This window comes from Oryctolagus cuniculus, chromosome 11, assembly GCF_964237555.1.
Source record: "Oryctolagus cuniculus chromosome 11, mOryCun1.1, whole genome shotgun sequence".
Lineage (NCBI taxonomy): Eukaryota > Metazoa > Chordata > Mammalia > Lagomorpha > Leporidae > Oryctolagus > Oryctolagus cuniculus.
The window spans coordinates 58,469,921-58,480,832 of record NC_091442.1 but is presented as its reverse complement, the minus strand read 5'-3'; the positions used below and the strand labels follow the sequence as shown (position 1 = coordinate 58,480,832).

The following is a 10,912-nucleotide window of genomic DNA, read 5'->3' as shown; positions in this document are numbered from 1 at the left end:
CACTCCAAGCTGGATCCAGTGGCACAGCCAAGACAGAAAAATTACTTAGGAATAGCCAACATTTCTGTAGTCAAGCAAAACACTTTTTGTGCAGCCTATACTAAAATCAAGGGAGAGAGTATATTTTTTATTTTTAAGGATTTATTTTTTTGAAAGGCAGAATTACAGAGAGGGAGGGAGGGAGAGAGAGAGAGAAAGTCTTCTATTTGCTGGTTCACTCCCTGGATGGCCACAATGGCTGGAGCTGTGCCGATCCAAAACCAGGAACCAGGAGCTTCTTCTGGGTCTCCCACATGGGTACAGGGGCCCAAGGACTTGGGTTATTTTCCACTGCTTTCCCAGGCCATAACAGAGAGCTGGATCAGAAATGGAGCAGCCAGGACTCAAAACAACACCCATATGGGATGCAGGCACTGCAGGCGGTGGCTTTACCTTCTATGCCACAGCGCCAGCCCTGAATCTTCTTCTTACAGATGAGCCTGAAGCTCGGGGAGATGAAGTAATCTGTTTAAAGTAATACTGAGGTAGTGGCAGGACTGAGTCCCTGGACTTGAGGGACTTGGCTCTTGACTCCAAATTCTATGGGTTCCCTACTATTTCCAATGCTCTGGCCCTGTCTCTGGAGCCTCCCTCCCATGCAGAGACACCAGGTCTGCACTTTGGGTTGTTCTCCAGAGTGAGGGGTTGAGCAGCTGCTGGGACGTGGACCCCTCTGTACCCTCTAGATGGAGACCGGGCAGCACCAGGGACTGTCTCGAGCTGCTGTGTAACGGTGAGTACGGTGAGTGGTGGGGCTGGAATGCCACAGAGTGACAGGGCTACTCGTGATAATACTGCCTACGTGCATCATGCTTTGGGATCCTGGCACCTGCACCAGTTGCTTTCTTTTCCCTAACCTGGGCACCTGTGATTGGGTACCCCAGCTGGCTTGCCTCTGTACACCCTGTTCCCTTGGCTTCCGTGTGTGGCCATGGGGCACCGCTGTAGGGGATGTTTCTACTCATTCTATTACAGCCTCGTTCAGGGGTAGGTGCCGAATGCAGTGGCTAACATGCCACTTGGGATGCCTGCAGCTCGTATCAGAATGCCTGATTTGAGTCCTGGCTACTCTGCCTCCTGCTAATGCACACCCGGGGAGGCAGCAGGTGATGCTCAAGCACTTGGACCCCTGCTACCCATGTAGCATCCCTGAATGGAGTTCTGGTCTTCCTGCTTCAGCCTGGCCCAGCCCTGGTTGTTGGGGACATTTGCGAGGTGAACCAGCAGATAGTCTGTCTGCCTTTGAAATGAATTGAAAATAAATAAAAAGTTAAAAACAAACCATGTTGTATTTTGCAAGCCTCAGCTTGAATTCCTTCTATGACATTTCCCTGTGCTGCCCTTGCTCAGAGAAACTTGTGGTGAGTCAGGATTCAAAGTGACATTTAGGGTGGGACAGTGACCAACATGTGGATATGACAAGGATTGGGTCTTACGGCTGACATTTTAGAAGGGTGCTGGGCAGTCTGAGTAGCTGCAGTGATGGGGAACTCACCACCTGTTGAGGTAGCCCCTCCCAGCTTTGGCCTCCTCTGTTCATAGGAAAAGCCTTGATGATCTTGGTCTTGGTAAGTGTGTGCATGTTTCTCAGAATTTCTAACCTCTCGCGCACCGCATGAGAAGGCGTCTTTGTCTGTGCTCCCCCAAGACACGGCTGGTGCCCAGTGGGGGCTGGGGAAGTTAGGAGGGCAGTCTTTTGAGTCACGGAGGTTTGGGACTGTGGCCAGACAGCTCACCTTGGCCTTCCAGAAATGGTTTATTATTGTTTTTGATTAGAGTGTGTGTGCCTGTGCGTGAGTGTGCGTGTGTATGTGTGTTATATGTTGTGTGTGGGCGCCGGGCAGACGGCAGCCATAAAGGAGGATGCTGGTAGCTGCACCTGTGTGTTCTGGGATGGGGACCACATAGACGTGAACCTGAGAGGCCCTGACCACAGTGACGTCCACCTGTTCACACCCCACACGCGGACACACTGATGCACACGCCACCCACCCCTCACTCTAACACTTCTCCCCACACACCCGTCCTGTCAGACACATTGTAAACATGCATGCGGTACCATCCCCACAGCCCTCACAGCAAAGCTACTCGCACACCAGCCTGGCTCTTCCCTGAGGCAGAAGCTGTCGCCTGTCCCCTGTCCCCTCCCCAGCCCTTCTCCCTGTCCAGCTGGGCTGGCTGCGTCGGGATCCCGTCTCTGCAAAGGCAGCAGTGGACATCCTTGGACTCTTTCCTGCTACGCCCAGGGCCAGGAACCAGCTGCCGACACTCACAGAGGCTCCAGGACCCTGCGTGGACCCGATCTGCCCCTGCTCCTCAGTGCTCCTTGTCCTTGGCAGCTGCCCTTGGCTCAAGGCTGCCCAGCACTGGGTAGGGCACTTACTTGGAGGAGAGACGGCGGTGGTCACCCAGCCGGGGCAGGGGCTGTGGGGCACAGGCAAGGCTCTGCTGCTCCCCTGTCTCCCGGAAGTCCCACTCTCTGTGGCACCCACATTTATTCTGCAGCCGGGGTGGAGCCTGAGCCTCCGCCTCCGCCAGGCACCGGGGAGGCCTGACTCTTGGGGTTTCCCTGTGTAACCCTGAACTCAGGTAGTGCTATGGGCCAGATAATCTTGCTGGTTCCCCAGAGTCTGCTGTATCCACTTCTTTTCCCTAAGCTCATTTCTCACGGTCCACTAATGCCTCCTCATTTCCTGCACTGCGCTGCCTTTCCTGAGTCACTGTCACCATCCCACTCATGGGGGTCTCCTTGTCGCAGATGCTTGGATAAGTCTTACACATTGCTCATTTAATTCCATTCTCACTCTGTCAGAGTGTGCCTGTCCATCTCCTGTCATCTGGAAAGATAAGACAGCATTTCTCAAACTCCCTGACATAAGCTAGTTTCTGCAAGCTGCTGGCCCCGGGGTAGGAAGCGGCGGGAGAGGAAGGGCGCAGAAGCTGTGGTTCTCCTGCTTCCTGTCTCTCCCGACAAGGTCAGTCTGCTTTTCCACGCCAGTGGCTGCAGCAGTCTCAGCACTTCTGAAGCATCCATTTTTTAAAAAATATTTGAATTTAAGATTTTTGTTGTCAGATAATACTTGTGTATATTATGCATTTATGGGATAAAATATAATATCGTAATATATGTTTTCATTATGGGATGATTATATAAAGCTAATTAACAAACTCATTACCTCACATACTTAACATTTTTTTTCAGTGAAGGCTTTTTTTTTTTAATAGTTCTGTTTCTAATAGTAGGGAATAGGAAGCAATTAGGCAACTACAGTTGATGCATACAGTGGAATTCTGGACAGCATTGGTGGTAATAATGAAGTGTGACCCATCCATTTTACAAAGCACGGATAGAGGTGGAAGAGAGGTGGTTTTGGAGTCACTGTTAAGGAAATGACTTCCCAGTGCCCCCCCCCCCCCCCCTTAAGATTTATTTATTTATTTGAAAGAGTTACACACAGAGAGAAGGAGAGGCAGAGAGAGAGAGAGAGAGAGAGAGAGAGAGAGAGAGGTCTTCCATTTGCTGGTTCACTCCCTAATCGGCTACAACAGCTGGAGTTGGGCCGATCCGAAGTCAGAAGCCAGGAGTCTCCTTCTGGGTCTTCTTCCGGGTCTCCCACGCAGGTGCAGGGGCCCAAGGACTTGGGCCATCTTCTACTGCTCTCCCAGGCTGTAGCAGAGAGCTGGATTGGAAGTGGAGCAGCCGGGACTCGAACTGGCACCCATATGGGATGCCGGCATTGCAGGCAGCGGCCTTACCTGCTATGCCACAGCGCCGGCCCCCTAATGCCCCACTCTTGATCTTGGCCGTGATACCAGATTCCTTGGCAGGCCTGATTCACAGTGTTGTTCAAAAACTCATTCCAAGAGACTTAGCTGAGTATTTGCTATTCCAGTCATCTCATTAATTTTGTCTTGTAAGTTCCTAATTATTTGAAACATATTTCTGCTTGAACGAACTAGGGTGGCATCTGTTATTTGCAATTGGATTCTGGCTGCCACACTGATGTGGTATTTAGTACCAGAAATGACTGAAAGGGTGAGAATCCATAGTTGATCATTTTTTCTCATTGCGTTGAAAGATGTTGATGATCCAGGTGCCACAAGGGGATGGAAAACGGGTGGGCTTTGGCTTTCGGTCATGAAACAGTTGCATGAATGATTATAATAATCATTATTATTATATGAAGTGCCACTGAACTTGAAAATAGTATTATGGGGACAGAGGTTCAGTTAGAGTGGGGTTGGCTGCTGCTCCTTAACTTCTCTGAACAGATTTAAAAAAATGGACAGGTTAGGATTTTTAGATTTTCAGATAAATACATAAAACCATCAGCTTTGCTAAGAGCTTGGAGTAAAAGGGGGCTTTGGGTGGATCCTGCCTGCCACACAGATAGCTCTGCTGCTACGGGATCTGAAGGTGCTGGAGGGCGGTGGCCCAACTGGTGCTGCTGGGGCCTGGGGAAGCGATGGTGGAAGTCCCGATGGAGTCAGAGGAAATCCACGTCCTCCTCCGTTAACAACCACCGCAACTTCGAGAAATGGTTCCTCGTTTGTTATTCGGACTCTGGCAGGGGCTAAACATCTGACCACGGGATACCATGTGAGAATGGAACCTGCATGGCCCTTTGTGCCCCAGCTCTCTCTGACTGCTAAAGCTGTGTTGCCGAGCCCACACGAATTCCATTATATATATATATGTATATATGTAATTATAAATATATATGTGTATATATATATATATATATATAAAATTCAGCCCTGAAAAAGAATGAAACGGTGGTTTACAGGAATGTAGATGGAACTGGAGGACATCATGTTCAGTGAAATACATCAGGCACAGACAGAGAAATATTTGCATGTCCTCCCTCATTTGTGGAAGCCAAAACCGTTGAGCTCGTAAAGACAGAAAACAGAATAGCGATCGCCAGAAACTAGGAAAGGTAGGGAGCAGGGAGGATAGAGAGGTCTGATAACAGGTGAAAAATACAATTAGGAGAGGCCAGCACTGTGGCGTAGCAGGTAATGCTGCCGCCTGCAGTGCCGACATCCCATATGGGCGCCAGTTCCCCAAATGGCCACAACGGCTGAAGGTGAGCCGATCTGAAGCCAGGAACCAGGGGCCTCCTCTGGGTTTTTCATGTGGGTGCAGGAGCCCAAGGACTTGGGCCATCCTCTGCTGCTTTCCCAGGCGCATTAGCAGGGAGCTGGATCGGAAGTGTAGCAGCTGAGACTCAAACCGGCACCCATATGGGTTGCTGGAGCTGCAGATTGGGGCTTTAACCTTCTGCACGACAGTGCTGGCCTCTGGATTATTTTTTTAAAGATTTATTTTATTTATTTGAAAGGCAGAGTTACAGAAAGAGAGGGAGAGTGAGACAGAGGGAGAGAAATCTTTCACCCAGTGGTTTACTCCCCAAATGGCTGCAACAGCTGTGGCTGGACCAGGCCACAACCAGGAATGTGGTATTCCATTTTGGGTCACCCATGCGGGTGGCAGGGGTCCAAGCACCTGCGCTGTCTTCTGCAGCCTTCCCAGGAACATTAGAGAGGGACTGGATAACCCATTGTGTCATAACGTGGCCCTGAGGTGTTTGAATTATTATTTTTAAAAAAAGACTTTATTTATTTATTTGAGAGGTAGAGTTACAGAGAGAGAGAGAGAGAGAGAGAGAGAGAGAGAAAGGTCTTCCATCTGCTGGTTCACTCCCCAAATGGCTGTAACAGCTGGAGATGATCCGAAGCCAGGAGCCAAGAGCCAGGAGCTTCTTCCAGGTCTTCCACTTGGGTACAGGGACCAAAGGACTTGGACCATCTTCTTCTGCTTTCCCAGGCCATAGCAGAGAGCTGGATTGGAAGTGGAGCAGCTGGGACTCAAAGTGGTGCCCATATGGCATGCTGGCACTGCAGGCAGAGGATTAACCTACTGCACCACAATGCTGGCTCCTGCTTGAATTTTTACACTGACATTTTTTGTTTAAGTTCAATAATCTGCTTGTGAAAGTCAGTTTAAATGGGAAAAAGTATTATATGATACATATCCCCTCTAAACCTCTAACAAATTTGCCTAAAACATGACAAACACAGTAAGATGTTATCTATAAACAACATGCTATCATATTAGGATATAAAATGCTTACAACATCACTGGGATCATCCACCAATGTGGCTGTGAACAAGGAAGTGCCCTGTGTGCAGCAACACAGCCTCTCTTCTGCACAGCAGCACCCAACGGCCACATTCCTTCTCGCGACGCCCACTTCAAACGTCTCTCTGTGTATTTAGGAAGTCACCCAAGACTTTTACCACACAGTGTGCTGTTAATATTTGGAGCTCTTGGAATGTAAATATGAAGTTTTCTTACACAAACACCAGCTGAGCACGGCACACACGTAGGAACGTTTCTAACGTGTCATTTCGAACGCACTCACATTGCTTTTATCAGAGACAAGCAGAAATTTCTTGTCCCTTTTCACCTTAGAAACTGTTGAAAAATTTCTCAGGAGAAGGAGGGAGGGAGGGAGGGAGAGAGAGCGAGAGAGAGAGCGAGAGAGAGGAGCTGTAATTTTTAAACTGCTTGTGTGCAAATAAATTTTAAGTTCTTCAAAGGATGGGTTCTCAGGAAATTTCTAAGTTTACATTTTTATTTTCTTTAAAGATTATTATTATTATTATTATTAATATTTAATGGCTTATGAGGGAGAGAGAGAGAGAGAGAGAGAGAGAGAGGCAAGCACTCCATGAATGCCTGCAGCAGCCCCTGACAGGTGCCAGCAGCTCAGTCTGAGTCGCCCACGTGGGTAGAAGGAATTCAGCTATGTGAGCCATCACCTGCTGCCTCCCAGGCTCTGCCTTAGCAGAAAACGTAGTCGCAGCTCGAGGTGCGTATTGAATCCAGGTAGTCTGATATGGAGACTAGTGTCTTTTAAAATTTATTTTAAAAGGGGCGGGGGGGGGGGAGAAAGAGAGAGAGAGAGAGAGAGAGGGAAAGATAGAGAAAGATCTTCCATCCACTGGTTCATTTTCTAAATGGCCAAAACCACTGGAGTTGGGCCAAAAGCCAGACCTGGTTTGCTGATGTGGGTGGCAGGGGCACAAGTACTTGGGCCATCTTCTGCTTTCCCAGGCATTTTAGCAGGCAGCTGGATTGAAAGTGGAGCAGCTGGGTTGTGAACTGGTATTCATATGGGATGCTGGTGTGGCAGGTGTGGCTTAATCCACCATGCCACAATGCTGGCCATTTACCTGGTTTCTTAACTGCTGGGCCAAACCTCTGCCTCTAAGTTTATATTTTTAAAAGTACTTTATTGATGCATGAGTTTCATTTATAAAAGTTCAAAAATCTTTTTAGAAACTTCTGTTTAGTAGATGAACACATGGATGTGGTCTGAGCAGCCAGAAGACTGATACTGGGTCAAATCTGATGAACAGAAATATCCAGAGTTTAGTGTTTCTAAGACTAAATTTCTAGAATATATAGAACAGAAGGGCTAAGGCCTCAAAGTACATTGGTTTTAGAGACTTGAAATATTCTTCTAAGAACATTCAATGGCTATTGATTATTGGCCCATGGTAACTTAAATGTCTTTGACTTTGACCGGTGATTGCTTTAACCTGCCAGAGCCATTGCATACAGAGAGTACTTTTTCTGTTTATTGAGAAAGGATATCAAGCCTGGAATCAAAGGTTAGTGATTTCAACACAACTCACTTTATGTTTACATGTTAAAAATTTTTTAAAAAAGATTTAATTATTTATTTGAAAGGCAGAGTTACAAAGAGGCAGAGAGCGAGAGCGAGAGAGAGAAAGGTCTTCCATACACTGGTTCACTCCCCAAATGGCCACAATGGCTGCAGCTGGGCCCATCTGAAGCCAGGAACCAAGAGCTTCTTCCAGGACTGCAAAGCAGGTACAGGGGCCCAAGGACTTGGGCCGTCTTCTATTGTTTTCCCAGGCCATAGCAAAGAGCTGGATGGGAAGTGGGGCGGCTGGGACTCAAACCAGCATCTGTATGGGATGCCAGCACCACAGACATCCAGTTCAAGTTCTGGCTGCTCTACTTCCTATCCAGGGGTACAAGGGGTACCAAGGGGTACAACTTGATATATTTTTAAAAGGATTTATTTAGTTTTTTTGAAAGACAAAATTACAGAGATAGAGAGAGAGAAAGAAAGAGAGAGAGGGAGATTTATTTTTCATCTGCTGGTTCACTTCTGAAATGTTTTCATTGGCTGGGGTGGACCAGGTGGAAGCCATGAGCCTGGAACTCCATCTGGGTCTCCCACATGGGTGTGGGGCCCAAGCACTGGGGCCATTAGCTGTTCCTTTCCCAGGTGCACTAGCAGGGAGCTGGACTGAAAGTGGAGCAGCCAGGACTCAAACTGGTGCCCATACGAAATAAGGCAGTGTCTTAATCTGCCATGCCACAATGCTAGCCCCACAACTTGATATTTTTATCTATGTGTGTGTGTGTGTGTGTATAGTCACTGGAAAGTCACTTTATTGCAATGCCACCAGCAGCACAATCTGTTCCCAATATTACCCTCCTTCTTCCTTTAAGATCCTATCTTTCTTTTTTTTTAAATTTATTTTATTTATTTGAAAGACAGAGTTACAGAGAGAGGTAGAAACAGAGAGAGAGAGAGGTCTTCCATCCTCTGGTCCACTCCCCAGATGGCTGCAACAGCTGGAGCTGCGCCAAACTAAAGCCAGGAGCCAGAAGCCTCCCCTAGGCCTCCCGTGTGGGTGCAGAGGCCCAAGAACCTGGGCCATCTTCCACTACTATCCCAGGCCACAGCAGAGAGCTGGATCAGAAGTGGAGTAGCTGGGAATAGAACTGGCACCCATATGGGATGCCGATGCTTCTGGCCAGGGCTTTAATCTGCTGCTCCACAGTGCCGGCCCCAAGATCCTATTTTTCTTAAGTGGTCCCATGAATGCCTTCTTCTCCTCTACAGTCGGGAAGCAGCCATGGCCAAACTTGGAGGTGGTGTCGTTGGGCTTAAGGTCAATCTTCTCCTGGGCCTGCCACCTGGTCTGCACCAGCAGGGACTTGCGGAGGGTGAGCACTCGCTTCTTGGTCCCACCACACAGCCTTTCAGCACGACAAAGTCACTGGTCACTTCACTGTAATGCACAAAGCCACCCGGAGGATCGATGCCCCTGTCGGACAGGTCGTGGTGGGTGGAGGGTGTTCTTGATCGGCCTGCTGTCCACAGCGGGGTAGCCCTGCCCGATTTTGTAGATCTTGTTGATTTCTGTGCACTGATGGTAGCCTTCCTGCCTAGCCCACACCATGGAGAAGGCCCCCAGTGCAGGGTGCCACTCCTCAGTACAGGTGACTCTGCACAGCCCTAGCTGGGTCTGGTGCTGCAGCTTCTTGGTGAACTCTTTGTAGCCTTTGCCCTTGGTCACGCCAATGACATCAGTCGTCTCGTCCTGACCACTTGGCTCTCCGGGATCTGCTGCTCCAGCCATTCGCTGGCCCAGCCATGGTGCTGCCATTCACCTGGATCTCCGTCAGGTGGGCCGTCCCCTGCTGTGGAGGCAGCAGGTGCATCTGCACATGGGCTGTGATGGGGATGACCAGGCAGTCCTCCTTCATGCTGCCAAAGCTGTCTGAAGGCCTTTCTTCTTCCACTTCTGCCAGTTCTTGTAAAAGCACCTTTTGCACTCAGGCTGATATGGTCAGCAAAGAGGGTCTCGAAGGTGTGAAGGCCTCGAGGGGTTTCCACGCAGCCCACGATGCTTATGAGCACTGTGAGCGGTGTCTCCACGGTGGTCGGAGCCTCTCCAAGTTCCTTGTTGCTCCCCTTGGAGCCCGGCTGGCGTCGTCCGGCATGATGTGAGTCAGGCCGTCCTCGTGGCCCAGGAAGGCAGTGAGGTGTCCGGGCTTGCATGAGTCATCCCTGGGGAAGCTGCGTTTTCCTGGCAGAAAGCCCAGGGACCCGTGTCTGGGGGAACTTCCGGTGAGACATCTCGATGCCGAATCTGCCGGTGGAGTCTGTGTATGCATTTTGTAAGGATCACCACAATCTAGCTAGTTAACATATTATTATCTCTACGCAGTTATCATCGCATAGGTAAGATTTAATTTTTAAAAATTGGCAGATAAGGCCGGCGCCGCGGCTCACTAGGCTAATCCTCCGCCTAGCAGCGCCGGCACACCGGGTTCTAGTCCCGGTCGGGGCGCCGGATTCTGTCCCGGTTGCCCCTCTTCCAGGCCAGCCCTCTGCTGTGGCCAGGGAGTGCAGTGGAGGATGGCCCAGGTGCTTGGGCCCTGCACCCCATGGGAGACCAGGAAAAGCACCTGGCTCCTGGCTCCTGCCATCGGATCAGCGCGGTGCGCCGGCCGCAGCGCGCTGGCCGCGGCGGCCATTGGAGGGTGAACCAACGGCAAAGGAAGACCTTTCTCTCTGTCTCTCTCTCTCACTGTCCACTCTGCCTGTCCAAAAAAAAAAAAAAAAAAAAAAAAAATTGGCAGATAATACTTGTACATACTTATGGAGTACCCGGTGGTATTTTGATAAATGTATGCAAAATATAATGGCCAAATCAGGGCAATTAGCATTTCTATCATCACTCCAGACATTTATTGTTCCCTGTATTGGGAAAGCTCAAGAGCCTCTCTTCTAGCTATTTTGAAGTATACAATAAGTTACGGTACACTGTATGAAAATACTTCAGAAAGTTCATGAAAAATGCATTTCAGGGTGTGCATAGCATACACGGGAGCCCTGTTCTGTGGTCCCAGCGACATGGGACCACGACTCTCAAGGCAACACATTCTGTCCCTACCCGCAAACTAGCGAGCCTCTCTCTGTACTCACCGAAAAGCACTTGCCTTTTGATTGCACGTTTCCTTGAGATTTCAGAG

At 49.3% G+C, this 10,912-nt stretch overlaps 1 pseudogene; it reads right to left on the bottom strand.

Moving 5' to 3' along the window:
• Positions 1-8,672: 8,672 nt before the first annotated feature.
• On the bottom strand, positions 8,673-10,013 carry LOC127491026 (large ribosomal subunit protein uL3 pseudogene; annotated as a pseudogene).
• Between the last annotated feature and the right edge of the window lie 899 nt (positions 10,014-10,912).